Genomic DNA, 9467 nt, shown 5'->3' on the forward strand with positions numbered 1-9467 from the left:
GCGTGTCTACAATATTACTCATTCTTTTCCCTCTTTTTTTTCCCCCTCTTTTATTAGCCAGATTCAAGAAATCCCTGGTGACTCTCATGTAATGAAGTAGTGAGAAGGTACTCAAAGAAAAAGCTAATGTCCTGAATGACTGTGTAGGTAAGAACCCTTTTCTTAGCAACATACATTGGATTGTGACATGACCATAAAATAAACCTTATATCACTGCAAGTATGGGATTGAAAAAGCACTCAGCCTACTTGGGTTCATAGAGAAATCAGTACCTTGATATGTAATAATTTCATAACAAAACAGATTAAGTGGTGTAGGGATGGTGGTAGCAATAAAATTCACCCAGAAGCCTATATTATACAATAGCAAAATGGTAACAGGGAATTAGACTAGGAAAACCAACAGAATTAAAGGGGAAAAAAAAAAAAGAGAGAAACCCACAATTATAGTTAGAGATTTTAACATCCTGCTTTTAGTAATTTAAAAAACAAATGGACAAAATCAAAACAATATAAAATATCTAAATACTTTTCAACCAGCTAGATATAATTGAGATTTATAAAACATTACACCCAAAACACTGAAGAATATACTACTGACCCTTGAACAACACAGGTTTGGATTGTGTGGATCAACCTATATTTGGAATTTTGTTCAAAACAGTATCATACTATAACTTATGATTTTCTTTTTTTTAAGAGTTGATTTATTTATACATGAGAAACACAGAGAGAGAGGCAGATACACAGGAAGAGGGAGAAGCAGGCTCCCCGCACAGAGCCTCATGTGGGACTCGATCCCACACCCCGGGATCACATCCTGAGCCAAAGGCAGACGCTTAACTGCTGAATCTCCCAGGCATCCCTATCCTTATGATTTTCTTAATAAAATTTTCTTTTCTCTAGCTTACCTTATTGTAAGAACGTGGTATATAATACATATACAAAACATGGCTTAATCGTCTGTTTATCTTATTGGTAAGGCTTCCAGTCAACAACAGGCTATTAGTAGTTAAGTTTTTGGGGAGTCAAAAGTTATACCTAAGTTTTCAGAGGTAGAGGGTTGAGGCTGTTAGTATCCCTAATGCTGTTTGTTCAAAGGTCAACCGTATATTACTTTAAGGCAAACAAAAATGTTCACCAAGACCATATTTGGAGTCACAGAACAAATCTCAAAAAACTTCCAAAGAATTAAAATCATCTAGATTATATTCTCTAATCACATTAGTTACATTATAAATAAAAAGAAAAACATAAAATATCTAGACAATCCCCAAATACTTAGAAATCAAGCAATACCTTTCTAAATACTCACAGGTCAAAGAAGAAATTACAAAGGAAATTAGAAAATATTTAAACATGAATCATAATGGAAACATAATGTATCAAAATTTGGGGAATGCAGAGAAAGCCCTTACAGGAAAACTTTTGCTTTTTTTCTATTTTAATTCCAGTGTAGCGAATATATAATATATTAGTTTCTGCTATACAACACAGTGATGCAACAATTCTATACATTACTCAGTTCTCATCATGTAAGTGTACTTTTAATCCCCTTCACCTATTTCACTTAATTTTTGCCTTTAAATGCTTATTAGAAAAGAGAAAAGGTTAAGTATTAAAATGCCTAGCTCAAGAAGGAAAAAAGGAAATTTTGACAAAAAGAAAGTATAAAAAAGGAAATAATAAAGATAATAACAGAATCAAACTAGTTGGCTCTCAAAAAAAGATTATTTAAACTGATAAACCTCAAGAAACACTGATCAAGAGAAAAAAAGAAAAAACATGAATTATCAATATGAAGAATGAATTACAGATTAGAAACGCAGACCCTACAGAAATTAAATGGAAAATAAGGGAATAATATAACTTTATGACAGTCTATAGAAGAAATTAGATAAAATGGAAACATTTCCTTAAAAAATTAAATTTACCAAGACAGAGTCAAAAACAATAAAAAATCTGAACAGCCATTATACTGTTTTAAAAAAAGACTATGTAATTAAAAATTTTCTGCAAAAGAACCTCCATGTTCAGGTGGATTTAGTTGTGAGTCCTGTCAAATATTTCAAGAACTACAACCCTTATACTAATCTTTTCAGGTAATACAGAAGGAGGGAACACTCCTCAACTCATTTTATGAGACCAGTATAACCCTGATACCAAAACCTAACATAAAATAAAAATTGTCACTAAAATATTAGGAAATTGAATCCAGTATTATAGAAAAATAATAAAAATTATTACCAAATATTCTTTCAAAGTTCTCCAAAGAAACAGAACCAATTTATAATTTGTGTGTGTGGCATTAAAGAAATTCTTCTTTAAAATACATTGTTTTCAGGAAGAGTTCAGAATGGAAATTATAATATACAGAACTATGTAAAAATAAAATCACTAAATATCTGACTTGTGGGATGTAACTAAAGCAATAATGAAAGGTAAATACATAGCATTTAAATGCATACATTAAGAGAAGAGGAAAGCTGAAAATCAATAAGCTAAGCATCCTACCCGAGAAGGTAGAAAAAGCTCAGCAGGAATATTGTATAAAAGATCTGTGCAAGAAAAACACTGAGAGTCTTATATACTAGCAACAACCACTTAGAAACCGCAATATTTTAAGATACTACTCAAAGTAGCAAGAGAAGTAAGACATACCCACAATCAAGACATTACAAATATATAAATTTTTTGAAGGACAAAAGGAAAAGGCAATTGCCTTACCATATAGATCATGTTAGACACATATTATCTTAAAGTATATTTATTGAAATTTAAGTACCCAATGTGCCTTGCCCCATAGCTGTCTAGTTTAGTGAACTGAGAGAAATGAAATTTAAGCTTAAATATTTTATCCCCCTGAAAGTCACCCCTGAATCCCAAAATGAAATTAAGTGGTACTCAAACAACACCTTTGCCTACTTGCACCTCTACACTTGTCCTGCTCTTTTGAATGCATGTGTTTGTGTGTTTACCTTCTCCCTGTGACTACATGTTCTCTGAAGTGAGAGACTATGTCATATCCATCTTGATTCACTCAGTATCTACCACTGTGCCTCCATCAAGGAAAGTACTCAACAAATGCTCACTTGTTGAGGATGTTACAAATTGTAGATGTTACAAATTCTGATGAAAAGAACAATGGTCCAGGGAGTTAGAGAAGCTGGATTCTGCTCCCAAATCTGCCATTAAAAATCTGGGTGATTTTAGGATATTTATACTTCCTTATTTGTAATGTGTAGGTAAATATTCTTGATTTACCAAGTTCAAATGAAACTTAAAATACTAAGTATAAAAGTAACTGACATATTACAAATCATTATGTAGATATGATAAATTATAACAAGTGAGCAGTTTCCATCAGTTTATGATTTTTGTGACCAAACAAACTAGGAAGCACAGACAATACTCCCAAAGTACCAATTAGTTTAACTTTTCTCAAATGCACTTGAGAAACAGATTGTATTTTGTAATGAAGATCTCACCAATAATGTGAGGTTCTTCTCACAATGGGCTATTGACCTCTCTTCATGTCAAGGTTCCTTTGAACGTGGGCAGACTTTGTAACTGCATTAACCACTAAGATGTGTCAGAAGTGACCCTGTATGGCTTCCATAGGTCATAAAAATCAGTGTCTCTCTTGAGACACTTGCCCTTGAAATCCAGTCACTTGCTGGGAGGAAGCTGAAGCCATGTGTTCAGCCTAGCCAACTTCTTGGCCAAAAGCCAGCATCAACTCTAGACACATGAGTAAATGAGCCGTTAGTTGATTCCAGTCTTTAGTCTTCCAGTATTCCTCCTGAGGCTAGACATTCAGAACAAAGGTATCCCTTGTGAGCCCTATCTGAAAACCTGACCCACGGAAAGTGTGAGAGATAATAAATATTCACAATTTCTAGGCCATTTAGTTTTGGGGTAGTTACATAATAAGATCACTAATACAACTTGATTTCCACAAATACTTCTGAACACTTCATAAGATATAGTAGCTTCTGCTTCCTCCCCTGTTATGTGTGATAGATCTTTAGCAGGACTCAGAAGGCAGAGCTGACAAATTTCAATAGAGGAGATACCTAAGACAGGAACTGTAATTTCTGAAGAATGCTTGCAGTTGGAGTTTCCGACTTGGGTGAGAAAGGGGCAGAGAAGGACAAGCTAATGAGAGACTTTAATTTGGAAAATACCAAGCCAGTAATACATCTTCAAGCCAGCCTTCCCATGGCAACTTTTTGTTCGAGCACAGGCATGAAATATTTAGAATTGCTAGAGCTCCACTAGGAAGACTTTTATCCCTGCAAAAAGAGTTTGTAGCCGGAAGCTGCCTGCTGGCACTGCATGCAGGAACACACCATTTGTTCAATGCCAGAGTTTACTCTTTGAATGACTGACACACTCCAACCCATCTCCAAAGGCTCCTTTGCCTTCACGACTGACACCTCCCAGGAAAGAGGGGTTGTAATTGCCTCTTCTTTAGGGACTGGAGGCTGTTGGGGGATATTGCTTTGGAGTGCCAGAGACCTTCCACTCGGCAAGCATCACAGGCTCCATGGGAGAAATATTTCAACTCAGTGGGAAAGACAAAGGCAACAGATACAAAGAAATTCACGGAGCTGATGTGTTTCTGTCCAGTCTTCCCTTGTTGTCACTTCATTTCACCCAGTTACAGGGACTTGTTTAAAATCTGTCACAACAGAATTTTATGACACATTCATTTAAACAACAACAACAACAAAAATCCTGGGTATGTTCTTCTCCCACCCACATCCCCCTCAGAGAATATTAAAAATGAGAAATCAGCAATGTCACGTTCTGCCCAAGCACAAAAATAAATAATAAAAAAACTTGCTTGCAAAAAAATAAACAAATAAACAACAACAACAACAACAAAAAAAAACCTACACACTCCTCATTTCCTGGGGAGTAAAGATGGAGGCACAGGAGTGTGTGACAGAGTTCAAAACGGCCTGAGTTAAAAGAGGTTGTTAGCTTAGATGGTTTTTCTCAGATGAACCAAAAATGTCCTTAAGAGGCAGGGAAACTAGAGATTCTGTTTAATGAAAATACAGATTTTCATAGAGTGAAACATTATATATGTGTTTGGGTTTGACCTAATCATGACAGACATGGACAATATTATAGGCCAATGATTCCCAAACTTTCTTAAGAATTATTACTATTATTATTATTATTATTATATTAATAGTAATGGGATATATATTCAGAGTCTATTCTATAATTCCATTCAAAAACATGCAATCTTGATATTTTTGCAGTCTGGTGCTATATTATTACAGGGTAAATATATGGTGTACATTAGACATTCGGAAAGATTGAGGTGAGGTTGTACATACCTACTATTACTTCCGTGGACTCTTAATATTGTGAAAAATACAAATAAAGAGCAATCAATCTAGAAGAGTCCAGGGAGATGTCTCTCCCCCATAGGTGGAAAAACTTCAAAGATCCAACAAGAAGTCCCTTTGCTGAATCCTCTCTAGTCTGAAACTATGAAAATGCTGAAGCTTCTCGAGCAAGCCAGTTCACACAGCAAAATTTTTGTAGGAAACAAAAGCTAGAATACCGATGTTTAAGAAAACCCCAGTAACATAGTTGCTAAAAACACACTGTGATAGAAGGCTTGAGTCCAAACCATTGCTGTGCCAATTACTGACTATTTGCCATTGGGTAAGTTATATAACCTTAGTTTCTTGTCTGTAAAATGGGGATCACAGTAATTACCTGCATCCAGTAACTGATGGAAACTTTAAAATGTCATACATGTAAAGTACTTGTAACAGTGACACATAATAAGAAATGAATAAATGCTAACTATCTATGAGCAGTAGTTTGTAAAATACCATCCCGTATGGAAACTGATTTTTTACTGAACTCCTGTTTGACAAAATTGTAAAAACCAGAAAAGCATTGTTCTAGGTCACAGAATAAGAAGTGCAGGTAAGAATCAAATCTGGGCAGGCTGGTAATAGAAATTTACATCTGGAAAGTACAAAACTGACATACATGATTTCACTTTCAGGTTCAATATCTAACACAATACTCTGAAGTATTCTTTTTAAAGTGAGGAAACAGGAAGCCCAAAAGGATGTGTAATTTGCGCAGCCACAGAGCAATATTAAGGATGAAACAAGCCTTCCCACCCAGGTACTTTTTTACCCTCTTCTCTTTCCTTTCTCTATATTCCTAAGGCATACTTATTTTATGCTAAAAATTGTCAACTTGACTTCTTCACTCATGTTGCTCTTGCTTTTTTTTTTTTTTTCCTTACTACCCTATCCACCAAATCTCAGCCACCCTGAATGTCATCTTGTCTAGGACTTTTCCCTTAGAAAAGTTGCTCTACTTATCATTTGTCTCTCACTTTTCTAATCTTTCACCATACTTACTGTCTGTAGTGCTGTTAATCTATGGTCCATAGACCAGCAACATCAGCACCATCTAGGAGCTGGTTAGAAAAAGCAGGTCAGGATCCACCCTGGACCTACTGAAGACAGTCTACATTTTAACTAGATTCCCAAGTGACATGGGCATATCAAATGTTTGAGTGGGTCTCTCAACAACAACATAATTGGTATTTTGTGCTAGATGTTTCTTTATATTAGGGCAGTGGTCTTGTGCATTGTTGGATGTTTAGCAGTATCACTGGCCTCTACCCACTAGATGCCAGTAGTGTACCCTCTCACCCCATTCTTCTCCCCTCCCTCCTCGACCCCCTCTCCCTCCCATCTTGATTAAAACTATCTCTAGATATTGTCAAATATCACCTGTAGGGGGTGCAAATCAACCCAGTTGAGAACTACTGGCTTACATGGAACAGTTGTTTCCTCAGTCATATGGCTGCCCATATTCTTCACTGCAGTTTTAGCGTACTGAAGTTTTATGTCTTCAGTACTGGATTATAAATGCCCCATCTCTTTCCTCCCTTCCATTGGATATTTTAGTGATTGCCTACAGCAGTAACCCCCCTTATATTCTTCTCTTCTCTATTCCATCCTCTCTTGATCTGTAAGAGTAATCCCCAGATAAACTACCTGTATAAGTCTTTGTTTCAAGCTCTGCTTTCAAGTGACCCAAGCTAAGTCACTCCTATGAAATCTAGAAGAATGTTGGGGAACCAAGGTGGCTCAGTTGGTTAAGTATCTGCATTCAGCTCAGGTCATGACCTCAGGGTCCTGGGATAGAGCCCCCGCATAGGGCTCCCTGCTTACAGGGGGTCTGCTTCTTCCTCTCCCTCTGCTCCTCCCCCAGCTCATGCTCTCTCTCTCACTCATTCCCTCTCTCAAATAAATAAATAAAATCTTTTAAAAATGATAATAGTAATAAATAAAATCTAGAAGAATGTGGGTACTAAATCCATAAATATGAATCAATTGAGTAATAAAGCAAAATATCATTAACTCTAAAATAGTCCATGCTCTTTGAGGGGAGTGATAGTATGTTAGATGTATCTATCTCTCCAGTAACCATGAGAATAGCATATGAGTCACTCAATAAATAATTATTAACTAAAGTAATAAAATCTTTTAAATTGTATCTCCTTCTGTTTAAATAATACCTTTGTTGCTATTGCTACTTCAATTTTGTAAGCCAAAAGTTAGGAAAGAATAATGTTTGAAGCATTTTCTTTGAAATGACTATAATTAATTACTTCCTAGCTATTAGATGTGAAACAGCAAGCAAGGGTATGAGAAATTTCTAAGTCAGTCACAAGAAGGAAATTCTGTCTGAGATTACACAAGCCATCATTTTTGTTACTTTTTTTTACTTTTAAGGGGAAGATTGAAGGAGGGCTAATTTCTGAATTAATTTTCCTCTAAATAAAGTTTCCAAGTGCAGCAATACAAGTGTCCCCTAATGTTTCTGGAATTCATTCCGAGATTTGTCTTGATGTGTTTGTCTGCCATGATCATAATTGTTTTTCTGTTTTAATTATTAGAATTCTTATAATGGAAAATAGCAAAGCCCTTGATAGTCTGGTTTTACAGTACTCAAATGATTAATATCAAAAAAAGAATAAGAAAAGAGAGTATAGTGCAATGCCACTTGGTTAAAAAAAAAAGATGCACGGCAAATAAAATACATAGACATCATGTCATAGTTATACACTTACATTTCTTTAGCAAGAAAATTACAAAAACTATTTTCATACATTCTGTTTGTTATAGCTCTCTAAAAGGAATTTCAGCTAACTATTTGGGATAAACCTAAAAAGAGTTTCAAAATGACATTTCTATCATTGGGTAATAATGTTCATTGAGATTATTCTTCTTAATGTTACTTTAAAATATTTGCAGAAGGAGAAGGTCCCAGGAGAGGTATTTATCATAAACTATCTGAGTTCTAGCTACCTTGTAATGTTGGTACAAGATGGTGAAGCTGCTGACAAACATTGATTCCATTTAAAAGGATGGCTTCAGCCATTTCCCCCACTGCATTTTATCCACAGAAGCATTCCGTCACGGCTGTCAAGGTTCCCCTACCTTAGCAAGTAACCGATCACAGTGATTTGTAAAAACTGACTTTAAACCCTCGCTCAGTGGGGCTGTATCTCAGGAAAGGTTCTTGGGAGATGCAAGGTTAAACTGATGGATCACTTGAACTACAGTGTGATGGTGCTCAACATCGCTATTAGCATCCCAAGGACAGAGAAGGAGCCTGGAAAGTAAGAAGGCAAAATGTGCCAACAATTGAAGATCAGGCCAAGAAGAAGTGAGGGGCCTCAGAAAGAATGCAAATCTGGGTAATTGGGCAAACAGTTCCAAAAAAAGCAGGCTCAGATAAGTCTCAATAGGAGTGATTTACACCTTCAATCCATGATGCTTCTTCATAATCTGGTTATAGGTTAATGGAAATTAACCTTCGGTTAAAATTTTAAAATAAAAAAAAATTTAAAAAAGTTTTTAAATAAATAAGACTCACATATGGAGTTTTTTTAGAGAGAGAAATATATTTAACTTGGGGCGCCTGGGTGGCTCAGTCAGTTAAGTGTCTGCCTTCGGCTCAGGTCATGATCCTGGGATCCTGGGATCAAGTCCCACATGGGGCTCCCTGCTCATCGGGGAGCCTACTTCTCCTTCTGCCCCTCCCCTTGCTTGTGCTCCCTCTCCCTCTCCCTCTCCTCTCTCTCTCTCTCTCTCTCAAATAAATAAATAAATGAAAATCTTTAAAAAGAATTTACTCAACTCTAAAGACTGTTCTTTATTATGCTATGATTATATCTTTTTCTCATTTTTTTGGTTAGGCATATTACTTTGGGTTCGTAATATGCTAATATTCTCTCCTCTCTGCTATAACTAATCTGAAATTTCTGTGCCTCCAGATGAGCAAGTTTTATTGTGATCCTCATCACAGTTCTTATAGTCATTCCTGGAAAGAAAAAAAAGGTTGATGACTACATGCCAGCTCTGAAATTTTTTTAAATTTTGCTAATACTTGAAATATCAAAAT

General features: G+C 35.8%; 1 pseudogene; it reads right to left on the reverse strand.

Annotated features, from left to right (window-relative positions):
* Positions 1 to 8441, reverse strand: part of LOC111097907 — a 35351-nt pseudogene extending 26910 nt beyond the window's left edge.
* Between the last annotated feature and the right edge of the window lie 1026 nt (positions 8442 to 9467).

The sequence above is a fragment of the Canis lupus genome, chromosome 11 (genome assembly GCF_011100685.1).
Source record: "Canis lupus familiaris isolate Mischka breed German Shepherd chromosome 11, alternate assembly UU_Cfam_GSD_1.0, whole genome shotgun sequence".
Taxonomy (NCBI): Eukaryota; Metazoa; Chordata; class Mammalia; order Carnivora; family Canidae; genus Canis; species Canis lupus.